The 24931-nt window shown below is 37.0% G+C and overlaps 1 long non-coding RNA gene across 1 annotated transcript; it reads right to left on the bottom strand.

Moving 5' to 3' along the window:
• Positions 1 to 3266: 3266 nt before the first annotated feature.
• Positions 3267 to 5064, bottom strand: LOC115928256. The gene is made up of 3 exons (XR_004065981.1): positions 4935 to 5064; positions 4503 to 4559; positions 3267 to 3742 (listed from the first exon to the last, which is right to left on the bottom strand). It is a non-coding gene; the product is annotated as an uncharacterized LOC115928256 (long non-coding RNA).
• Positions 5065 to 24931: the final 19867 nt, after the last annotated feature.

Consider the following 24931-nt stretch of genomic DNA (forward strand, 5'->3'; position numbering starts at 1 on the left):
CCTACATACCTCATTTGAAATATCTCAAAATTCCTGTCCATCATGAATCTTCAAGACAAATATATTTCGTAACTTCTCTACAAAATATTCATAAACCTTCCTCGATAATACATCTCTGAGGAGCTTCACAATACTGTTAAACTGCATTAAAATATCATACCGTACTCTTTTACATCCACTAAACTCCGGTTATCCTTTTTTCCGCTTCTCAAAATAGCTTCCCTAATATTCCATACATCAACAATTTTGTTTCCTTTTAACCCCAAATGTTGAAAATGAGATATTTCCCGCATGCCATTTTCAGCAAAAATATCTTGAATTGAAATTATACTGCGTGTAAACAACTCCTCATCAAAAATCATTTTCTTTTTCAATAAGAAATTTGTATTCTTCAAAATAATTGGATTATTCTTTTCTTCAAAATTCGTACAACCTTCTAACTCTTCCCACGCTTTGATCATTTTTAAATAGAACTTAGGAACTTTTAAACTTATTAATTTGGAATCATAGTTACACAAAAAAATAAATCTACCTCCTACCATCTTGAAGCCGAAATCAAAGTATAGCTTCCATCCGATAGATTTTTCTCCATACAATAGTCTTTTCACCCTCATTACACGTTGTGTTTTTACAAACGAGTCAAAATTAGTCATTCATAACCCTCCTTCATTATAACCTTGATACAATATTAATCTCTTAATAATTCAATCTTTCCCATTCCATATAGATTCAAAACATATTTTCTGTATTTCCGATATGACCCACTTTGAACAACTAGTGAAGCAAAAACGTAATTTAATTTACATAATGCACCGATATGTTTTTAATAAATGAATTATTCCGAACACCGTGAGGTCCCTCTGTTTCCACCGTCCGAGAAGTCTTTAAATCTTGCTTAAAATCTCCTTATAATTCAGTTCATCTCTTATTCTGACGTCTAACGAAAAATACACTCCCAAAATCTTAATTTCTTTAACCACATTCCTTAAGTTTTTCTGATATGTCTTTGTTTTTCCCCAATTTCATAATGTAATTTTTTTTCGCATTAACCCGTAAACCACTTATTTTCTTAAAGGCATCGTTTAACAATGTTAGATCTGAGATGCACGGCCCGACTTGTAATCAGTGTCTGTGATATGGTGTAATATTGAAGCCCTAAATAAATTGTGCTTCAAAATGATCAAGAAGTGCCTCAGAAAAGTAAAAATCTTTGAGTGACTGGTTTTACCATAGTACTCGTTTTTCCCCAATAGACTGTAGTTTTATGAAAACCGTTTGGTAAACGGTTTTAAATATGTGTGATTCCAATCATAAATATCTTGATAATCGAACAGGCAATCGGCTTGTAAAAGTCATGGGGTTCCTGACTGACCAAAAGGTTTATTATTATCATTGCAGCATGAGCTAAATCCAGGATTTTGTTTCAGAATCTGAGACAAAGTTACCGGATCCCTTTAAATAACATATAAATCCCCTTTACTCTTTCTACAGATTTTTTATTCCTAACAAATATTGTCATGTCATCTGCATATAAAACTTGTTTGACTTCAATTCTTCCAATATTAACGCCTTTAATAACCTCATCATTCCTCACTATTGTTGCCAATATTTCAATAGCGAGAATAAATAAATAGGGCGAGAGTGGATCTCCTTGCATTACCCTTTGTTTAATATCAAAATTACCAGTAGCAAACACATACATCCTAACACACAGACAGACACTCACACACGCATACACACACCCACGCATGCACACACAAATGTATGTCATTGTATTACAAAAATCATATTGTTTTCAAATGCACAGTGCATTTCAGGATATACTTTCGACCATGAAACTATTTTACTTTCTTTCTATATTGTTTTTTTTTTTCAAGTTCAACATCTGCCAATCAATGCCAAATATACTGTATAAAGAAGATGGTACATGTAGTAATGATACATAGATGCGTTTAAATTCGGTTAAGATATAAGAAAGTATTTAATGGTAATATTCAAAGGTGATGTACATGTAAAAAATATATTTCAACCTTTGTAAGCTGCCATGTAGATGCAATAAAGAATAGCCTAAATTGACTTAAAACAAAGGCTCTATCAATAATGAAGCGATTTTGTATATTGTATGCATTTTATATGTTGTTTCTCAAATTTTAAAGAAGAAATTGTATTCATTTTCTCTATTTCCTTTTCTAATCGATGTGATAAACATCAGCAAGACGCAACTAACATTTGACGTGTACAGGTCGTATCCGGACACCTACCTCCTGGACATCCACCCCCTAGGACAACTACCCCCTAGGACAACTTGTCCGGGGATAGTTGTCCTAGGGGGTTGTCTACTGGGGGTACTTGTCCGGGGGGGAGGTAGTTGTCCTAGGGGGTAGTTTTCCGGGGTTAGTTGTCCTAAGGGGTAGTTGTCCGCGGGGGTAGATTACTGGGGGTAGTTGTCCCAGGGGGAGGCATCCTAGAGGGTGGTTGCCCTAGGGGTTAGTTGTCTTAGGGGGTAGTTGTCCTAGGGGGTAGTTTACTGGGGTGGTTATCCGGGGGGGGGGTGGATGTCCAGGGGGTAGGTGTCCCAGAACAGTACAGGTATGATGTAGTTCTCTCTCTCTGTCCACCCTCTGTCTGTCTCTCTCACTCTTTACCTTCCTTTCTCTCTCACAATTTTAAAAATTTTGTTTGATCATGTCTGCTTATCTCACAATATCACCAGTTTCATGTTTGATATCTAATTTGGATGATTACCGTCTGTTAATTAACAGATCGAAGAAACCATTATCATCATCATCAACAGAACGTAATGAGATAGTGTCTGAAGATGTTTGTATTTAACTGAACATAGTTATATAGATCTCCCTGCCTCATCTGTTTCTCTCTCTCTCTCTCTCTCTCTCTCGTATCATCTATACAGGCTAGCTTCAATCTCTATCTCTCTCTATGTATATGCCTGCTCCATGTCTTTTCTTTTCTCCCCCTCTTTCTCTCTTTCTCCCTCTCTCTCTCTCTCTCTCTCTCTCATATCCTCTTCTATATAAGATTTCCACAATCTCTCTCTCTCTACCTCTCTTATATGCCTGCTCCCTGTCCATCTTTCCCTATCTCTCTCATTCTCTCTCTCTCTCTCTCTCTCTCTTTCTCTCTCTCTCTCCTTTATACTTTTCATAGTTACCCCTCTCACGACATGAACAAAAGTAAATTACCCGAGGAGGAATTATTATGTCATTCCATTTAATGAGACCCTTTTGTGCACAATGGTTCAGAGAATGAAGCAGCTAATTAAAAATTTGACAATTTACAATCGGAACATACTGTTTAGATCATTGATTTCCATTAATGTATACACCTCAATGGTTTCCTTTGCATGTTTTTCTCTACATAATTATTTTCAAGATTGTACTCTTCAACTCATTATATTAAACAATAACATTTTCCAGTGAATTTACGCACCTGTTGTCAACACAAAACTATATTGGGCTACATGTAGGCATATTGATACTTTACTTCTGAAACGAGATTCAAAATGGATTTATTTATTGATTTTTAAAATTATTTTAGAGGCAAGGTTATGATTTCGTTGGGGTTAGGATTAAGGTCAGTGATGACTGATGACAGATGATATTTTTTTTCTCTCATCAATTTGACAAAAGTCTCAACAAACAGAGAAGACGTCTGACCACAGGCACGTGGACAAAATCCTGTTAGTATGCTTCTCGAACTTTTTGATGCGCTTACTTCCCATAAGCTGAAATAAAGAAAAGGGGAAATATAAAGATTTGTTAAACATATAATTTTTTTGCACCGATTGCATTTCAGAAATAGTCATGTTATATTATATGGTGTGATTCTGCTAGCGGGATAATGAAGAGATGTATAAAGTATGTGCACTCTTAAAGCAGTGTAGAGTTGGGTACAATTTTGAACATAGAGAGGTAAAAAATGGGGAGATGCATGTTTGTTGGATGAAATGTACCCAACCTTAGTTAAACATTACCCAGTGTTGGTAAACTCTTACCCAACAAACATGGATGGTTCCTTTTTTCCCCTCTTATGAGTAAAATTTTACCCAACCCTTTAACAATTATGAAGATACATATGTCGAGTACTCCTTAATTTGTAGTCTTTAAAACAACACACTAATTGATAATTACAATGCCGGTGATCATGACCATCGTCAATATTACCAATAAAATTGTTTATGCCTGCACGTCCACAAGTAATATATCAGCGTTAAAAGTATTGCTATTATTAACTTAATTATATTACCAGTACGTTAAAAATGGCATTCATCATTTTGAGGTTGGTAACGGGGGTGGTATAGATTACAACGAAAGAAATATTATCTTGCCGACTTTTCAAGTTTGTCTTCCTTGACTTTTCTCATTTTCATGACTATGTGATAGAGGTGTGGAATTGAAAAATTGAGAGGTGGATTATTATCATTGATAGGAGGAGCATTCTATTTCTTATGCATTTTTCTTTAGATTTTGAAATATTGTTCCTACCTCCGCCACCTTCCAGCAGCATTCTTTGATGTTCAGTCAACTCCTCCTCCTCCTCAACTGCAATACAAAAATAAAAGACAAAAAATGATCAAAACAATGATAAATCAATAAATCAAATCAGCAAAACTTGGTTGGTAACTAAAGTTATCACAAAATATCATCGGCCGGCCAAGATAAGAAGTGATAAAAAGTATCTTTCTAAAAGTGTAAACTTTCTACAAATCTGATCGGATTATGTCGAAACATCATTGCCATGTTGGCACATCCCAGTTTAGCTGTATGATAGCTGCCATCAGGATTATATCTACAAGTAACAAGTAACATTTCAATAGGTGACCGCACAAGCATACGACTATTGGAATTGCTTTAGGTTGCTTGTTTTGTAATCGTATTTGTTTAGTTGGTTATCAACATTATAAATAAATTGCTTACTGCTGATCCGGTTATCCTCGTCACTCAACGCATTGGAATTGTCGATCTCATCTTCCTGGACTAAAGCACTTGCTGCCACGGCCAAGGCAATCAGAAAGTAGAGTGTAATCATGGTTTTTGACGCCATTTCCAAAGTCTAAGGAAAATAGAATAAACATGTAATACATTGTGATTATTTGGTCATAACTACGGTGATATTGCAACACAATTAAGAATTTCAGCATAGAATAGTGACGTACTGAAACTTTCCTTTTACCACTCATCAAGAATGAACGGAAAGCCAAAATCGAACAATATAAAGTTATAACGGAAACTGAATGAACAAATGCGCCAAAAATAATGGGCTTCGAGACGACAGGCTGCAAGAAACTAGTGGAATTGGGTTTGCTGTGATGAATGCAAGGCGGAAGGCTTTAGAATGTCTACATTCAATTATATTCTCCGCTTTCTGAAACCTAACAACTGAGAATGTTTAGAATGCCCTGTTGAAAGACGATGTTCCTGCCCCTTTCTGCACTGCTGTCAGTGCATGCACTTAACGGCTTTACCCAGGCGCGGATCCAGGGGGGGGGCCGAGCGTGCCTTGGCCCCCCCCCCCCCCCGCAAAAAAAAAAAAAAAAAGGAGAGAGAGAGAAGGAAAAGAAGGGAAAGAGGAGAGAAAGGGGAAAAAAAGAGGAAGAAGAAAAGAAAAGAGGGAAGAAGGAGATCGGGGGGGGGCGGGGGAGGACTTGCCTCCCCCCTCCCCCCCCCCCCCTCATAAAAAAATAAAAGAGAAGGAAGGAAAGAGAAAGAAGAAAGATAAAGAGGAGATAAAGGGAAGGACAAAATGGGAAGAAGAAAAGAAAAGAAGGGGGATATCAGTTGCAATTTCCCCGCCAACAAGTTGTGGATCGAGGGGGGGGGGGCAAAAGACCCTAGCCTCCCCCCCCCCCGTCCCCGCTAAAAAAAGAGAGAAGGAAGGAAAAGGAAAAGAGGAGAGCTAAAAGGGAACAAAAAGAGGAAGAAAAAAAGAAAAGGGAGAAAAGAAGCGGAGATCAGTTGCGGTTAATCCCGCCAACAATGTGTGGAGCGGGTTGGGGACCAAAATGACCGTGCCCCTTCCCCCCCCCCCCCCCCCCAGCAAACCTAAAAGAGAGATAAGGAAGGGAAGGGAAAGTGAAAGAGGAGAGAAAGAGAAAGGAAAACAAAGAGAATGAAGAAAGATAAGGGATATCAGTTGCAATTTTCCCGCCAACAAGGTGTAGATCGGAGGGGGGGGGGGCACTGGCATACTGATAGGGGAGGGGGGGGGTTGGAGAAATAGAATTCAAACGTGGTTTATTTATAATTCCATAACGGTGGTTAACAAATAATGCTGAAATGAGATAATTTTCCTCACTTCATGCGTTTGTTGGAAAATGACATATTCCTAAATTTACAGCCAGGCAAGAAAATGCTTCTTGAGATGCCTACATATCAGGGCCCGCAGAACGGTGGGATCGGGATCCTCGAGCCCCTCCCCCCACACTTTCTTTGAAAAAGTATATTAAAGAGAAATGGAAAGAAAGAGAGCGAGAAAGAAAAAATAGTTAACTGCCAGTGTCACTTTATAATGGGGTATCAAAATATGCTCATCTGACCATGATTAAAATTAATGCCTAAAATCCTTAGGGCTCTGCCCCCTGGATTCCACCTAGGGCCCTAAGGCGGGTCCTTAGATGCTCATATGACGGTCATTTAATGCCTAAAACCCCTGATTTCTGGGGGCTCTGCCCCCTGGACCCCACGCCAAATAGTGTCCTGCTAGTGTCACAAATAATAAGGTATCAAAAATGCTCATCTGACCGTAATTAAACGCATAAAACCCCTGAGCTTCTGGGGGCTCTGCCCCCTGGACCCAACCAAGAGCCCTTAGACGGGCCCCTCGATACTCATCTGACCGTAATTGAGTGCCTAAAACCCTTGAGATCCCGGGGCTCCGCCCCCTGAACCCCAAGCCAATAAGTGACCTGCCATTGTAACAATTAGGTATCAAAATAATGCTCATCTGACCGTAATTAAATGCCTAAACTCCTGAACTTCCGGGGCTCTGGCCCCTGGACCCCGTATAGGGCGCTAAGGCGGACCCCTGAATGCTAATCTGACCGTAAATTAAAACCTTAAACCCCTGAGCTTCCGGGGCGGACAAGGTATCAACATAATGTTCATCTGACAGCAGGCGCGTAGCCAGGGGGGCGGTGGGGTGGTCCCCCAATAAACGCCGGCCAAAAAAGAGAGGAGTGTAAAGGAAGAGGACGTAGGAAGAAAAGGGAATAGACAAAGAACATATTTGAAATTCAGACAAGGATTAAGAGTCGAGAACGGTACGACGAATCTTCCTCTTTCTCTAATGATTTAATGAAAAGTAAAAGCTTCCGCGCTTCGCGCGGGTGGGGGAAACTAAATTATTTTCGAGAGCGGGACAACGAATCGTCTTCATTCTCTAAAAATTTAATGAAACGTCGAAGCGGGGGGAAAACTGAATTTAGACAAGGATTAAGAGTCGAGAACGGTACAACGAATCGTCTTCTTTCTTTAATGATTTAATGAAAAGTAAAAGCTTCCGCTTGGGTATGAGCCATTATAATTTGAGCATGTTTGTTTGGTCAAATGTACCTGAAATTGGGTAAACATACATTACCTAGTGTTGGTATAAAGTATTCCCAACAAACATGTATTTTTTTTAACCTCCTAGTAAAATTTTACCCAATTTGCTGAAAGGGGAAGTCCACCCTGATATTGAGTTGGTTTTTATGAAAACAGAAGAAGGAGAGGAACGGGTCAGTTAAAGTTTGAGCAAAAACTGATTAAAAATAAGTAATTAGTTTTTGAAGATGCAATCAATCAAACACAGTGCAAATTGGCAACTCTGTGACATATGTTGTGATGTCATCACCCATTTGCCCCGTACTAAAAGACTTTAAAAGCTTATAAGTTCCATCAAAAAATGTGCAATCATACATTCACCCTAAATATAATCATTGCAAATATGTTTAATACATCAAGAAATGTATGAACCAATCTATTCTGTCATCAATAACTGAGAAATGAAAGTTCATGAATTTTCTGTACAGACCAAATTGGAGAGGGGGTCGCAAGATACGTTACAGTGTTGCCAAGTTTTGTTTCGGTGATGACAACTTTAGGAAGGTAAATGTAAGTCAGTGTGAGTAATGAGTCAGGGTAATAAGGCAGTATGAGTAATGAGGCTTAATGCCTTACCAAAGGACACCTAGCGCCCTTTAGTGTAACGAACCCGGGACCTCCCGGTTACGAGATCACTGGGCCATCTCAACCATCAGAGTTGCCAAAGCCAAGCCTCAGGAGGGCGTTTCACAAAATTTGTGACAGTGACAAATGACAGTTTTTGTTATAAGCTACTGAAATCCTTGCTTCTGATTGGTTATCAGGAAGATTTGTCACTGATTTTTGTCATTTGTCATTAACAAAAGGCTTTGTGAAACAGGTCCATGATTAATGTGCACTAAAAGCCTGCTGCACAAGAGGCGAAGAAATGTCTGAAGAAATGCAGACTTACGCTCTACAACTGAATTTACATTAATTATTCCCAAATCCAGACCCTCAGCTATACCGAAAAACATTTTACAATGGCTGCTTTGAAAACATCCCCTTTCCATCAGAGAATTAAGCTGTCTTACCACTTTCAAAAGATCCCTTTAAAATACTTCTTTCCTCAGTAATAAAGTATGATTTACCTATTTATGAGTTTTAAGTTTCTCTCTTCACATTCTGTTACTTGGTAAGCGAAAAGGTACTTTTTGTTTGAGCGCTCCTAAATAATCGATGTCATTATCAATACAATTACAAACTGACGCAATCAAAAAGACGTCTCATGTGCAACAGGCATAACGTATTGGCTGTAGGGCCTACCTGATTTAGATGCAGTATTCGAGCAGAAGTCTGTGAGATGATGATATACTTTCTTGTAGCTTGATGTGACGGAGTGTCTCTATCCAGCTTTCTGTTGAAGTACTGTTTAGATAGCTTCTAGTTTTATAGAATATCACAGCCTGCCATGATCATCTGCTCATAACCAACAAGTCACCGCATAATTGAAAATATAGTAATCAACCACATTCTGGTGGATAAACTTTCAACATTGTAATAAATATGCCCTCAGAACATATTGTATGAATATTTGTTATCCAAACTTGTAATCATCGTCAATGTCATCATTCTGGCATCTCCCTTTTATTACTTCTTGTCTGTGTATTCATACAGCTAGATTTCGTATTGTTTGCTAGATTGAGTAAATAACGAAGCCTGCCGTTCGTAACCAAAAAGTCACCACATTCATGTACCGGTAGATTTAAACGAATCAATCACTGTCAAAGAATTGATAAATCATCGCTCTAAAATTAATTATTTCACATTTTAATATACCCTGCATTTGTACCCATATCACGAACGAACATGTAGTAGATATCTTTAATGTTCATTTTGTTTGCTTTCCTCCCTATTGATTTCTCCCTGTTCAATACAAATACAAGAAATTGTCTCAATCAAGGCCAAAGATTAATATTTGTATTTTCTTTATGCAAGAGCAAGAGAGAATATGTCAACTAAGATTTATCGTTAAGACTATGAATTGCATCCTTTTCAATATGATTCAATTCGGTGAAAATATTCAGAATCTGAATATGTTAAATCCAGATATTACACCAACGCTTTTAACCGCATCTATCGCTCCAACCATAGCCCGTATGCCAATACACCATGATGATCAAAATAATATAGAAGGTTTCCAAATGAAATTCTAAAAAAAATCAAATGTACGATGCACTAAGAGGCTTCAGTTGAAATCATAAATTCTCTGTGACTGGGTCAGCACTAGTTTCTGAGGGACCAGTCATTGAAGATCCATACTAGTCTTGTACAGGTGCGTTGAAAAGAGTGCATGGCACATTTGATTTATATCCTTCATCAAGACAAGATAAACTAAGAATGTAAACTATGAAAATGACATCAGAAATCAAGTATCAATTTACACTTTTGTCCAAAATACACACAAACACAAACACACTCACACTCGCTTAAACACACTGTGCTTGCGAAGAGAGTTGCCTATTCCACAGTGACAGGTGTTTTCTGTTTGGGCGGGGGATCAATTTTGTTGTTGTTGTTGATTTTGAATAGTTATTTGATTCTTTTTCTCTCCAAAAAACAAATCGAATAAATTAATCGCACTAAAAATAGTGTAAAGTCATATTTGTAAGACTGTAAAATACAATTAGAAAATACAAAAGTAATATCTTATATTTGACTGATACTTGTTTAAGCGCACAGTAGGTCCTACTTCCACAAAGATTTCTTATTACATTTCCTTTAGAATAGACAAAGCATTTTTCTGTTATTTGGACGAGAGATGTATGGTTTTCTCCCACTTTTAGCTTGTCTCAAAAACTCCCCTTATTCCCCCCCCCCTTAAATTTGTTTCAAACCAATTATACCTTACGTAGATCCACACACACATTCAAAATTGAGCATACCGGTAGTGTTCAAGAACACGTTGGTGGATAAAACTCTCAGAAATTCCAATAAATATGACCTCAGAACACATTGTTTGATTATTTTGTCGAATCATCGTCAATGTCATCATTCTGCCTTTTCCCCATTTTTGTCTTTGCCTGTGCATTAACTACAGCTAGATTTTGTATTGTTTGATAGATTGAGTAGGTATCGAAGCCTTCTGTTCGTAACCGACAAGTCACCACATTCAGGTAAACTTGAACGAATCAATCAACCTCAAATAATTGATGTATCATCGCTCTATAATTAAATATTTCACATTTTGATATAGGCCTACCTGCATTCATATCCATCACAAAGAAACATGTAGTAGGTATCCTAAATTTTTGTTTCGTTTAATTTCCTCCCTATTTCTCTACCCTGTTTAATACTGATAATCACAGCCACAGATTTATATTCAAATTTTCTCTATGCAAGATAGAGAGAGAGAGAGAGAGAAAAGGAGAAAAAGGGAGAGATAGAGAGATAGAATATGTCAACCAAGACTTATCGTGTACTATGAACTATGAATCGCAATCTTTTCAATATGATTCAATTCGCTGCATATGTTTAGAATATGAATATGATAAATCCACAAAATACACCAACGACGTTGACCGCATCCATTTTCATTATGCCAAAACACAATGTTGATCAAATATGGAAAATTTCCGAAAAAAATTTGAATTAAAAAAAATCCAATATACCACGCACTATTAAAGATGCTTCAGTTAGAATTATGAATTTTCTGTGACTGGGTCAGCACTAGTTTCTGAGGGACCAGTCATTGAAGATCCATACTAGTCTTGTACAGGTGCGTTGAAAAGAGTGCATGGCACATTTGATTTATATCCTTCATCAAGACAAGATAAACTAAGAATGTAAACTATGAAAATGACATCAGAAATCAAGTATCAATTTACACTTTTGTCCAAAATACACACAAACACAAACACACTCACACTCGCTTAAACACACTGTGCTTGCGAAGAGAGTTGCCTATTCCACAGTGACAGGTGTTTTCTGTTTGGGCGGGGGATCAATTTTGTTGTTGTTGTTGATTTTGAATAGTTATTTGATTCTTTTTCTCTCCAAAAAACAAATCGAATAAATTAATCGCACTAAAAATAGTGTAAAGTCATATTTGTAAGACTGTAAAATACAATTAGAAAATACAAAAGTAATATCTTATATTTGACTGATACTTGTTTAAGCGCACAGTAGGTCCTACTTCCACAAAGATTTCTTATTACATTTCCTTTAGAATAGACAAAGCATTTTTCTGTTATTTGGACGAGAGATGTATGGTTTTCTCCCACTTTTAGCTTGTCTCAAAAACTCCCCTTATTCCCCCCCCCCTTAAATTTGTTTCAAACCAATTATACCTTACGTAGATCCACACACACATTCAAAATTGAGCATACCGGTAGTGTTCAAGAACACGTTGGTGGATAAAACTCTCAGAAATTCCAATAAATATGACCTCAGAACACATTGTTTGATTATTTTGTCGAATCATCGTCAATGTCATCATTCTGCCTTTTCCCCATTTTTGTCTTTGCCTGTGCATTAACTACAGCTAGATTTTGTATTGTTTGATAGATTGAGTAGGTATCGAAGCCTTCTGTTCGTAACCGACAAGTCACCACATTCAGGTAAACTTGAACGAATCAATCAACCTCAAATAATTGATGTATCATCGCTCTATAATTAAATATTTCACATTTTGATATAGGCCTACCTGCATTCATATCCATCACAAAGAAACATGTAGTAGGTATCCTAAATTTTTGTTTCGTTTAATTTCCTCCCTATTTCTCTACCCTGTTTAATACTGATAATCACAGCCACAGATTTATATTCAAATTTTCTCTATGCAAGATAGAGAGAGAGAGAGAGAGAAAAGGAGAAAAAGGGAGAGATAGAGAGATAGAATATGTCAACCAAGACTTATCGTGTACTATGAACTATGAATCGCAATCTTTTCAATATGATTCAATTCGCTGCATATGTTTAGAATATGAATATGATAAATCCACAAAATACACCAACGACGTTGACCGCATCCATTTTCATTATGCCAAAACACAATGTTGATCAAATATGGAAAATTTCCGAAAAAAATTTGAATTAAAAAAAATCCAATATACCACGCACTATTAAAGATGCTTCAGTTAGAATTATGAATTTTCTGTGACTGGGTCAGCACTAGTTTCTGAGGGACCAGTCATTGAAGATCCATACTAGTCTTGTACAGGTGCGTTGAAAAGAGTGCATGGCACATTTGATTTATATCCTTCATCAAGACAAGATAAACTAAGAATGTAAACTATGAAAATGACATCAGAAATCAAGTATCAATTTACACTTTTGTCCAAAATACACACAAACACAAACACACTCACACTCGCTTAAACACACTGTGCTTGCGAAGAGAGTTGCCTATTCCACAGTGACAGGTGTTTTCTGTTTGGGCGGGGGATCAATTTTGTTGTTGTTGTTGATTTTGAATAGTTATTTGATTCTTTTTCTCTCCAAAAAACAAATCGAATAAATTAATCGCACTAAAAATAGTGTAAAGTCATATTTGTAAGACTGTAAAATACAATTAGAAAATACAAAAGTAATATCTTATATTTGACTGATACTTGTTTAAGCGCACAGTAGGTCCTACTTCCACAAAGATTTCTTATTACATTTCCTTTAGAATAGACAAAGCATTTTTCTGTTATTTGGACGAGAGATGTATGGTTTTCTCCCACTTTTAGCTTGTCTCAAAAACTCCCCTTATTCCCCCCCCCCTTAAATTTGTTTCAAACCAATTATACCTTACGTAGATCCACACACACATTCAAAATTGAGCATACCGGTAGTGTTCAAGAACACGTTGGTGGATAAAACTCTCAGAAATTCCAATAAATATGACCTCAGAACACATTGTTTGATTATTTTGTCGAATCATCGTCAATGTCATCATTCTGCCTTTTCCCCATTTTTGTCTTTGCCTGTGCATTAACTACAGCTAGATTTTGTATTGTTTGATAGATTGAGTAGGTATCGAAGCCTTCTGTTCGTAACCGACAAGTCACCACATTCAGGTAAACTTGAACGAATCAATCAACCTCAAATAATTGATGTATCATCGCTCTATAATTAAATATTTCACATTTTGATATAGGCCTACCTGCATTCATATCCATCACAAAGAAACATGTAGTAGGTATCCTAAATTTTTGTTTCGTTTAATTTCCTCCCTATTTCTCTACCCTGTTTAATACTGATAATCACAGCCACAGATTTATATTCAAATTTTCTCTATGCAAGATAGAGAGAGAGAGAGAGAGAAAAGGAGAAAAAGGGAGAGATAGAGAGATAGAATATGTCAACCAAGACTTATCGTGTACTATGAACTATGAATCGCAATCTTTTCAATATGATTCAATTCGCTGCATATGTTTAGAATATGAATATGATAAATCCACAAAATACACCAACGACGTTGACCGCATCCATTTTCATTATGCCAAAACACAATGTTGATCAAATATGGAAAATTTCCGAAAAAAATTTGAATTAAAAAAAATCCAATATACCACGCACTATTAAAGATGCTTCAGTTAGAATTATGAATTTTCTGTGACTGGGTCAGCACTAGTTTCTGAGGGACCAGTCATTGAAGATCCATACTAGTCTTGTACAGGTGCGTTGAAAAGAGTGCATGGCACATTTGATTTATATCCTTCATCAAGACAAGATAAACTAAGAATGTAAACTATGAAAATGACATCAGAAATCAAGTATCAATTTACACTTTTGTCCAAAATACACACAAACACAAACACACTCACACTCGCTTAAACACACTGTGCTTGCGAAGAGAGTTGCCTATTCCACAGTGACAGGTGTTTTCTGTTTGGGCGGGGGATCAATTTTGTTGTTGTTGTTGATTTTGAATAGTTATTTGATTCTTTTTCTCTCCAAAAAACAAATCGAATAAATTAATCGCACTAAAAATAGTGTAAAGTCATATTTGTAAGACTGTAAAATACAATTAGAAAATACAAAAGTAATATCTTATATTTGACTGATACTTGTTTAAGCGCACAGTAGGTCCTACTTCCACAAAGATTTCTTATTACATTTCCTTTAGAATAGACAAAGCATTTTTCTGTTATTTGGACGAGAGATGTATGGTTTTCTCCCACTTTTAGCTTGTCTCAAAAACTCCCCTTATTCCCCCCCCCCCTTAAATTTGTTTCAAACCAATTATACCTTACGTAGATCCACACACACATTCAAAATTGAGCATACCGGTAGTGTTCAAGAACACGTTGGTGGATAAAACTCTCAGAAATTCCAATAAATATGACCTCAGAACACATTGTTTGATTATTTTGTCGAATCATCGTCAATGTCATCATTCTGCCTTTTCCCCATTTTTGTCTTTGCCTGTGCATTAACTACAGCTAGATTTTGTATTGTTTGATAGATTGAGTAGGTATCGAAGCCTTCTGTTCGTAACCGACAAGTCACCACATTCAGGTAAACTTGAACGAATCAATCAACCTCAAATAATTGATGTATCATCGCTCTATAATTAAATATTTCACATTTTGATATAGGCCTACCTGCATTCATATCCATCACAAAGAAACATGTAGTAGGTATCCTAAATTTTTGTTTCGTTTAATTTCCTCCCTATTTCTCTACCCTGTTTAATACTGATAATCACAGCCACAGATTTATATTCAAATTTTCTCTATGCAAGATAGAGAGAGAGAGAGAGAGAGAAAAGGAGAAAAAGGGAGAGATAGAGAGATAGAATATGTCAACCAAGACTTATCGTGTACTATGAACTATGAATCGCAATCTTTTCAATATGATTCAATTCGCTGCATATGTTTAGAATATGAATATGATAAATCCACAAAATACACCAACGACGTTGACCGCATCCATTGCTCAAATCATAGCTCATTATGCCAAAACACAATGTTGATCAAATATGGAAAATTTCCGAAAAAAATTTGAATTAAAAAAAATCCAATATACCACGCACTATTAAAGATGCTTCAGTTAGAATTATGAATTTTCTGTGACTGGCTTAGCACTAGTTCCAGAGGGACCGGTCACAGAAGATCCATAGCTTTACAGGTGCGTCGAAAAGAGTGCATTGGTACATTTGATTTATATCCTTCATCAAGAAATTAAAAACACTAAGAATATAAACTATAAAGAAATACATCAGAACACAAGTATCAGTTCACACCTTTGTCTACAATACACACACACGCACACTGATTACACAATGTTGATGCACATGTGTTGATTTTGTGGTTGTTGTAGTGTTTTAAAATGTTATTTCAGAAATTTTCTCTTAACAACCAAAACAGAATACATTAACAGCACAATTAATATACCAAATAGTGCAATATTATATTTCATACAATCATGTAGTAGTTAGAAAAGGAGAAAAGAACCTAAATCTAAAAGAAATGACAATTAAACCAAAACAAGGAATAAAATGAGACGAGATGTTTCGTCTCCCCCCCCCCTCCTTCCAGCTTGTCTCACACACTCCCCTATCCCCTACTCCAACAAAATATATATATACCGGTAGGCCTACCTTACACCTTCTTCTTTTTTTCAATATTTTTTGTTCTTGATTCCAAACAATACAAATTAATTTTAGAAATAAAATACAGTTGTTTTCCCTTGACATGAATTCAAAACATTTTCATTACATAGATTGTACAATTGATGAAAACAAAAATGAAATCAGTTGTAACATAAAAAAATATCCCCATCCAACCAAACACACTACTACCCCCCTCCCCATCATGCGACACACACACACCACCCAACCAAACACACTACTACCCCCCCCCCCCCTCCCTACCATGCGACACACACACCACCCAACCAAACACACTACTACCCCCCCTCTCCCTACCATGCGACACACATACCACCCAACCACACTTCCACCACACACGCACACACTTGCAAACACACACACACACACACACGCACACACACACTCACACACTCACACATACACTTATTATATAATATGTACGCGGCTACCATCCAACTCTTATGTAGCACAATAATACATTCATTGGCCGATACGGACATAATGCCCATGTAGAAGTCTTCAGCTAAAAATGCCTTAACAATTTCTATTGGGGAATATAAGTACCTCTTATAAGGTGGGAATCAATTGACCTATGACCGGGGAGAAGAAGGGGTATAACCTTGATGTGCCCCACCTTTGTGTTTTATTTACAAAATGATATATTCTTCAATAAATGAAGTAAGTGATATCAATACAAAAAATGCAACAACAAAATCATGTTCAAGATATAAAAATGTAAGCAGAAATTCCAATTTATTATGGGTCGATTCCTGAATGACTGAACTCAACTCTTGCACTAGATGGCGCTACATCAAAATATTTCTTCAATCAGCTATGAGCAACAGCTATTCAGTGCATTGCGTCCCGTATGGGATCATGATATTATTATTTCCCGTCAATTTTAAAACCTTTTTCAATTCAAATTTAACTGTGTACTTCAGTTTTCGTTTAGACACCTCGAAAATTAAAAAAGGTGCAAAATTGTATAGCAAATACTGACTAAAGACTGCAACACACTTTTAGGCGCTGGAGGGCCCAAGAGTGCAGCGTTTAGACTAATACAAATGCAAAAATCTTCTCGCTCGGTCGCTACACTCCCTCGCATAAGATCCTTTAAAATGTACAAGTGTACAATGTACAACAATTGTAGAAAATATGTATTATGTTGGTATCACGTAAACACAGTTTACACTGTATGTTTACAAGCTTTTTAAAATTTGTCCTTTGAACAAGATATTTATCCCGATGCTCTAAAAATTGCAAAGGTGATTCCCATTTTTTTAAAAGGCAATAAATCATATAAAATAATTACAGGCCGATATCTTTTTAGCAAAATATTTGAGCAGATTTAATGTGAACAATTGACTCGTTTTTTTTAGAAAAATAATACTTTGTAAGAAAATCAATTTGCTTTTAGAAAAGGTTATAGTACTTGCCATGATCTTCTTAATTTCATTGATAAAATTGCGAATGCTTTTGAACTTAATGAATTTGTAACTGGAGTATTTTTAGAGTTATCCAAAGCTTTTGATTGTATTGATCATAATATTTTAATAGATAAGCTATGTTTTTATGGTATAAGAGTAATTTCTCTCTCTTTAATTAAGAGTTATTTATCAAACCTAAAGCAATATGTTAGCTTGGGTAAGTATTACTCTGATCATGGACCTATTACGGATGGACATTCAACGTGATTCTTTCTTTGATCCAATGTTGGTCGCTGCCTTCTGATTATGTGCATCTTAATGAGAACATTCAGCTGTTTTAACAATAACGCCTGCGTAAGCATTTTCGGTCATTGACAAAGGAGCAGTTTCCCTCTCTTGGGTTTTGTTTGGATGGAGTGCTCTGTAAGAGTGTGTCTTAAATGAAAGCATCCCCAATGGAGAGCAGCAAAGTTGAAAAGCAGACGATTTTGGTGATATGAAATGTATTATTACTGATTCGCACACTTTCGCACACACCCATGACCTTATAAAACAGTTAGAAGGCCATGATCTGTATAAGCCCTGTGCTCTGTAACTCTGGAATATTATGAGGAAATAGGGGGAAACGGGATTTTAAATCACAACCAAAAAATCCAAAAATAACCTTTATCTGGTAATATCAACATGTTTTTCAAAATAAAATACATGTACAGTACACGGAACAACAATTTCCGATTATAAGTCAGAACTGCACATCGATTTTCCATGATTTAGGGGAGTTATTATCTTCTGCGCATGTAGATTAACATGTGTAAAATCACTATCTTGATTCTGTCCCGGCTTTTTGGCGGTGACCATCATGAGATCAAAGTGACGAAACATGTACGGAATGTTATTGAGATGACATTGACGGAGACAATCACAATGAATTCGTTAAGAAAACGATTAATAACTGGTGTGCCGCAGGCCCGCTCTTGTTTTTAACGTATATCAATGACTTGCCATTTGTAAGTAACGTTTTATCTTCTATTTTATTTGCTGATGACACCACTTTGTTTTTATCTGGTAAAGATCCCTTAGAAGGAAATATTTTAATTAATTCTGAAATTGTTAAAATACATAAGTGGTTCCTTGCCAACAATTTTTCGATTAATTTAGAAAAAACAAACTGTAATTTTAAAAACAAGAAATAAATATGTAAATGAAGCTGCTATTAAGATTTGTATGGATATTAAAAAATTAAGCAAGTACACCAAATACATTTTTAGGTGTCATTTATTGATGAATTTGAAGTTTGAAATTTGAAATTTTGAAGAAGGTATATCTTGGTAAAATCTACAAGCCTCTAGATTTTGGTGATACTGCCTCCAGTGTTCCGTATTTTATAGGGTCAAAGGTCATATGTTAATAGATTTCTTCGTTGCACTCTAGTTTGCTGCCTAACTGCATCATTCCTTAACGGATTTCTTTCAAATTTTGTTTGGAGGTGTATCTTGGTATAATCTACACACCTACAACTTTTGGTGATGCTGCCCCCAGAGTTCTGTCTTCTATAGGGTCAAAAGGTCATATTTTGATGGGTGTCTAGTGTGCGCTCTGCAGGTCATATTTCACGACGGATTTCTTTCCAATTTAGTATGGAGAATTAGAATTATATCTTGGTACAATCTACACTTTTGGGTGATGCTGCCCTCATTGGTCAGTCTTTCATAAGGTCAAAGGTCATATATATGTCTTTTATGCGCTCTAACTGCCACATTTCTTGACAGATTTCTTTCTAAATGTTGTATGGAGGTGTGTCTTAGTACAATATACACATCTTTAGTGTTTAGTGATGCTGCCACCTGTGTTCTGTCTGTTGTAGGGTCAAAGGTCATATTTTGGTGGCTGTCTTTTGTGCGCTCTAACTGCCACATTTGTTGACTTATTTCTTTCAAATTTTCTACAGAGATGCATTATACTCTGATCTACACACATATTGTTTTGTGATGCTGCTCGATCCTAGTCTTGACAAAAGCTTAAGCCACTAGTGGCGATCTCTACGTCATCCTTTTGTATAAGGGAGGGGAGAGAGGATCTTTGTCCCTCCTCCGAACATAAGGATGACACAAAATCGCTGCCACTGCCGGGGGATACATTCGCATTGCGCGCCAATACAAATTGCGATATTTCTAGTTGTACGGGGCAATTGCGCTTCGTATTTGCTTCAAAAGCTATTTTTATTATAAAAAGAGCCTCAGGGTTATGACAAATTCATATTATAGAGCACATACAGGTACATTATTTTTAAAGTTGAAGTTCTTAAAACTTTATCATTTATATGAAATAAGTATTGGAGCTTTTATGTTCGTTTACACGTACAATATAACTACTTTACCTCATTGTTTTAATAAATTTTAATCTTTAATAGAGATATAAATCAATATAGTACTAGAAATTCAAAGAAACTTTATGTTCCTTCATTTCGCTATAATTGGCCAAGAAAATTTATTAGATATAAGGGATCCGTCATTTGGAACAACTTACCGGATTCTCTCAAAGGAAGTCCAACATTGTCAAGCTTTATTAAGCGTAAAATTAAACATAAACAAATAACGAGTTACAATATATTTGTTTAACTTTATTTAATTCTGCCTGTCCAATGTATGTGTGTATGTACGTCTCAGTTCATGTAATGTCTATATCGTCAATATTTACTTTACTGAATTTTACTTATGGGGTTTGTAGGAAAAAAAGAACCAGCCTAGTTGGGTCAATGGCCTTTTCTGGTCTCTCACATCCCTACTCTACCCATACTTTGTAGTGTTACTGTTGTTGTTGTATTTGTTCTTATCTCATTACATTAAAGAAATATATATTGCATTTTATATTATTGTATTTGAATGTTATACAGTTGTATTTTTTTTATTGGATGTGAAATAAACTGAACTGAACTGAACTGAGATTTATAGAAATAGATCAGTGCTAAAGAAATGAATATTCAGCTTGCTCTTTTAAGAAGTCCCTTCCTACCTACTTACTAAAATTTACCTAATAAATATTTACAACCCTTCGGACTGCAAAGCCAAAGTAAAAGTAAAGTGTGAAAAAGTATATCGCTTGTTTTTAAGGGGGAGTTTTGGCCTAAAACGATGAAAATTCGACCCATATAACAATTTTCTGATTTTGTCATATTCTGAAACTACATCCTTTTTTTTTCCATATCCTACATAAAAATCAGCATGAAAAAATTAAGAGAAAGCCATAAAATAGGCGGTTTTGTAAATTAGAGCAAACTATTCATGCGTGACCTTGAAAAAATAATCTAAGACAATTTATTTATTTTATGTCAATAAAGTTAATTACTTGTGTTGTTCATTGTACAAATACCAACATTTTAATTGAAATATCAATTGTTGAAAGTATAAGAGGACTTCATAATAAAACAATTCAATTTGGGTTTTAAAAAAACGTAACATTTATCGTTAACATGTATATTGTTTTTTTATAACTTGTATTGTGTCTCAGAAAAAATGGGAAATGTGAGCTTATGTTTCTCTTTGTCCTTCTAGGAATCAGTTTTTTGATTGATTGTCTGAATTCAAAATAGGATAACTGAAGAGTGGGATGTCTGATTCTGTTTAAACCTTGCATGTTTGTTGATGAAATGTGTCTCTAGGAGGTTATTTATTTAGAATTCCATTAAATGTTTTGATTTTCTTGTAATAATGTCATGAATAGATAATTAGCTCCGAAACATTAACCAAAAAAAATTAAATCAGTTTAAAAAAACAAAAGAAAACAAAATATTTTTTGATAATTCACACCCTAGAGATATTTTTAGAGAACATCTGTGGCAAAAAAAAAAAAAAAAATTAGCTTTCTAGTGTGAATGGTATTCAGTAGAGCCTAAGATTTTAAAATATTGGCTAATTTGCATAATTGGATGCTAATTAGCGTTTATGGTGACAAATTTTACAATCATAAACGTCCTTGATATATAACCTTTCCATTCATATATGGTTTGATTATTTTTGCAACTTCCTTTGGAAATTGGTCAAATATGAGTATACTTCCAGTTCCCTGTGTCCCCCCCCCCCCCCCCAATTAAACTATAGTTTGCTAAAGAATGTAATTTTGTAATACAACAAAACTTCAAAAACCTGTGACGGGGAAGCATAGAGCTATATAATAAGACTTATCATGAATTTATATGGAGGTAGCCACTTCCAACATCTCCTCCCCTTTCACTGGCGTACTGTTTTTGTATTCTAATTTGATACCACTGATACACAAATGTTGCTGAAATTGCATTATTTTTCCCTGAGCTCCCGGGGGCTCTGCCCACTAGACACCTATAAAGGCCTAAGACGGCCCCTGGTTGCTCATCTGACCGTAATTAAATGCCTAAAACCTAAGAGTTGGTGGAGTCCTGGGGGCTCTGCCCCCTGGACTCCACCAAGGGCCCTAAGGCGGGCCCCTAGATGCTCATTTTATGTTAATGCCTAAAACCCTTGAGATTCTGGGGGCGCTGCCCCTCGGACCTGACTCCACTTGTGACATGCCAGTGTCACGAGTAAGGTATCAAAATATGTTCATCTGACCGTAATTAAAATGCCTAAAACCCCCGGAGCTTCATGGGGCGTCCCCTGACTGCCGCCAGGGCTTTGCCACTGGACCACACGCCAATTTACGCTCCACTTGCTACGCTCGCTTTGCTCTACCTGATCGTAAGTACTTTATCCCCCACCCACCCCCAAGTTTTGCTAATTACACCACTGGCCCATCTTGCTCACTATTTTCCCTCGTCCATCGCATTTTGTCCCCCCCCCCCCCCTTCCCCTTTCCTGATAATGATTAATGCTTCACAAATGAAACATGACAAATGGATAGACCATAATGAGGGGAGCATTTTATAAGATCTGAAATCGTGAAAATGCATATATTCTTCATTATGTAACACAAAAACATGAGGATACATACGGTATCACCTAATTCGTCTAATATTCGGGTCTAGTTTTATTTCGCGATCTCTCCCTCACCTATTACAAACCAAAGATGGCGTGATTCGCGAATTTGTTACGCGCATAATGGGCTCACACACTGAAAAGTATACGGACAGATCAGTGGGCTAGTACAACTAAGTCGATAATAATGATAATTATTAAAAAAAGAAATTCAGATTTTGAGATCGTGTCGGAGGAATCCGTTTAGAGCAGTGGCATAATATAAAAATCTCCTGAATGAGGTATCTTGTCTGGGCATTTTCCAGTCTCAAACAAAGTTTGGGGAAGCCTAGCTGTAACACGCCTAAAGGAAACTCTGGCCAACGTGCAGACTGAAGTTCTGAAAATACACGGAGATAATATAAACACTTCGGAGCGTACTTCAGCGTAGGAGCGAGTAAAGCTATGGTCACAAATCAGAGCAGCGACCGACCGATCAGTAGCCTGCTCGGTCGCTGCTGGAATTAGGCATCGCCCAGCGGTTAGTTCGGTGCCCGGGCGGCGACCGCCCAGGCACCGAGCGTATTTTGGGCGGCGAGTGAAAAGTGAGCAGGCGCCGCCCAAATTTTAACTCCGCGCTAAAACTTCAGCGGCGACCGAGCGATGCCCTAAAAACGAGCGGTGCCTGGGCGGCCGCCGCTCGGTGGCCGGGCAGCCGCCGGGCAGAATTGGTTAAAAACTCGCCGCTCGGCCGCCGAGCAGTCTACTTTTGGGTAATGTGACCATAGCATAAGAGCGAGAAACACATGGCTATTACACATCATTTACGCTTAAGCTATGGTCACAAATCAGAGCAGCGACCGACCGATCAGTAGCCTGCTCGGTCGCTGCTGGAATTAGGCATCGCCCAGCGATTAGATCGGTGCCCGGGCGGCGACCGCCCAGGCACCGAGCGTATTTTGGGCGGCGAGTGAAAAGTGAGCAGGCGCCGCCCAAATTTTAACTCCGCGCTAAAACTTCAGCGGCGACCGAGCGATGCCCTAAAAACGAGCGGTGCCTGGGCGGCAGCCGGGCAGAATTGGTTAAAAACTCGCCGCTCGGCCGCCGAGCAGGCTACTTTTGGGTAATGTGACCATAGCATACAGTTTGACAGTTTGAATAAAGACAAGGTCATGCGATGTCATCGTGAAAGAGCTCTCTAAAGGCAATTGAGGTTGATTATGATTGATAAAACATTGTGACCTTAATTTTGTTTTAAATTAAATGTTGCTGAAGATCACCATATTCCACGTTATCAATCCATACACCATTGTTTTTAATACACTTTGTTATTAATATGTCATTATTCTCCATTTCTTGAATTATTTAACCTTTAATCCCGTTGGTTCATTTTCTCTCGCCTATACCATTATCGTCTCCCCCTCCCCTGACGCTCAAAGGAGAGGGGGGGGGGGGGGTGCGATTTTTTTACATTTTCGAGGGCCTAATATTAGTGCTCACTACCCCCTAACCATAAGCAAAACAGGATAGAAACCCTTCTATTAAAGCCCCATTGCACTACGTATAGCGACTTGCGCCCTCTATTTAGCAAACAATGCCTAATCGGTGCCTGTTGGTTCCCCATGATCCTCTTTTTATTCTCTTAATTGAGAGCTAATTTGATGAGATTACCACCCGCCAGTGACCTTGTAGGGAGGTCTAATCCCTCCATGCCAAACTAGTGCAGATGGGCTACCAATACTAAGCCCATAATAACATCTCTGCCGAAATAAAGCTTCGAGCAAGTACTCACCCCATAAGTTTATTTTCTGCTGTAAATATTATCTATTTATTTATTCATTTATTTATTCATTTATTTATTCATTCATCTATTAGGTATTATTTTAAAAGGGTAGTCCCGTCATATTGTTTAAAACTTAAAACAGAGTGATACCCGGAGGCACTGCGTTTTGAATATAAACTATTTAGATTACATGGTGTAATATGTATATATTATACACCTCAGTGACCTCACTATGTATATATACACCTTTCACCTGCATACTTTGGCATCCCTATGTCGTCACACACATGGACTTGCACATCTGCAAGAATCTTCAGCAGTGAAGGAGACAAATTATCCTGAAGAAGAAGAAAAAATGATGGATCAATGATCAAGATGGGTTTTTTTCCACGAAATTTTTCTAACAAAATAAACAAGAAATTAAATCAACATGATTTATCATAGAGACAGAATATTTTGTTGTTGATAATGACTGCGTCCTGCTTACAATATATAACTATCATTAGGTTTTATACTGTATGCATGTTATTGATTATGAGCGATTGAAGGACAAATAATCGCATATAGCACCACTATTTGTAGGGTTTCTGTTTCCCTTGCATTGTCAATCATATTACGTTCAGACTAGCTACCTTCAATAACGTACAACTGTATTGATTGATATTGAAAAATCACAG

Source organism: Strongylocentrotus purpuratus, unplaced genomic scaffold (genome assembly GCF_000002235.5).
Source record: "Strongylocentrotus purpuratus isolate Spur 01 unplaced genomic scaffold, Spur_5.0 spur5_scaffold_21, whole genome shotgun sequence".
In the NCBI taxonomy this organism is placed as follows: Eukaryota; Metazoa; Echinodermata; class Echinoidea; order Camarodonta; family Strongylocentrotidae; genus Strongylocentrotus; species Strongylocentrotus purpuratus.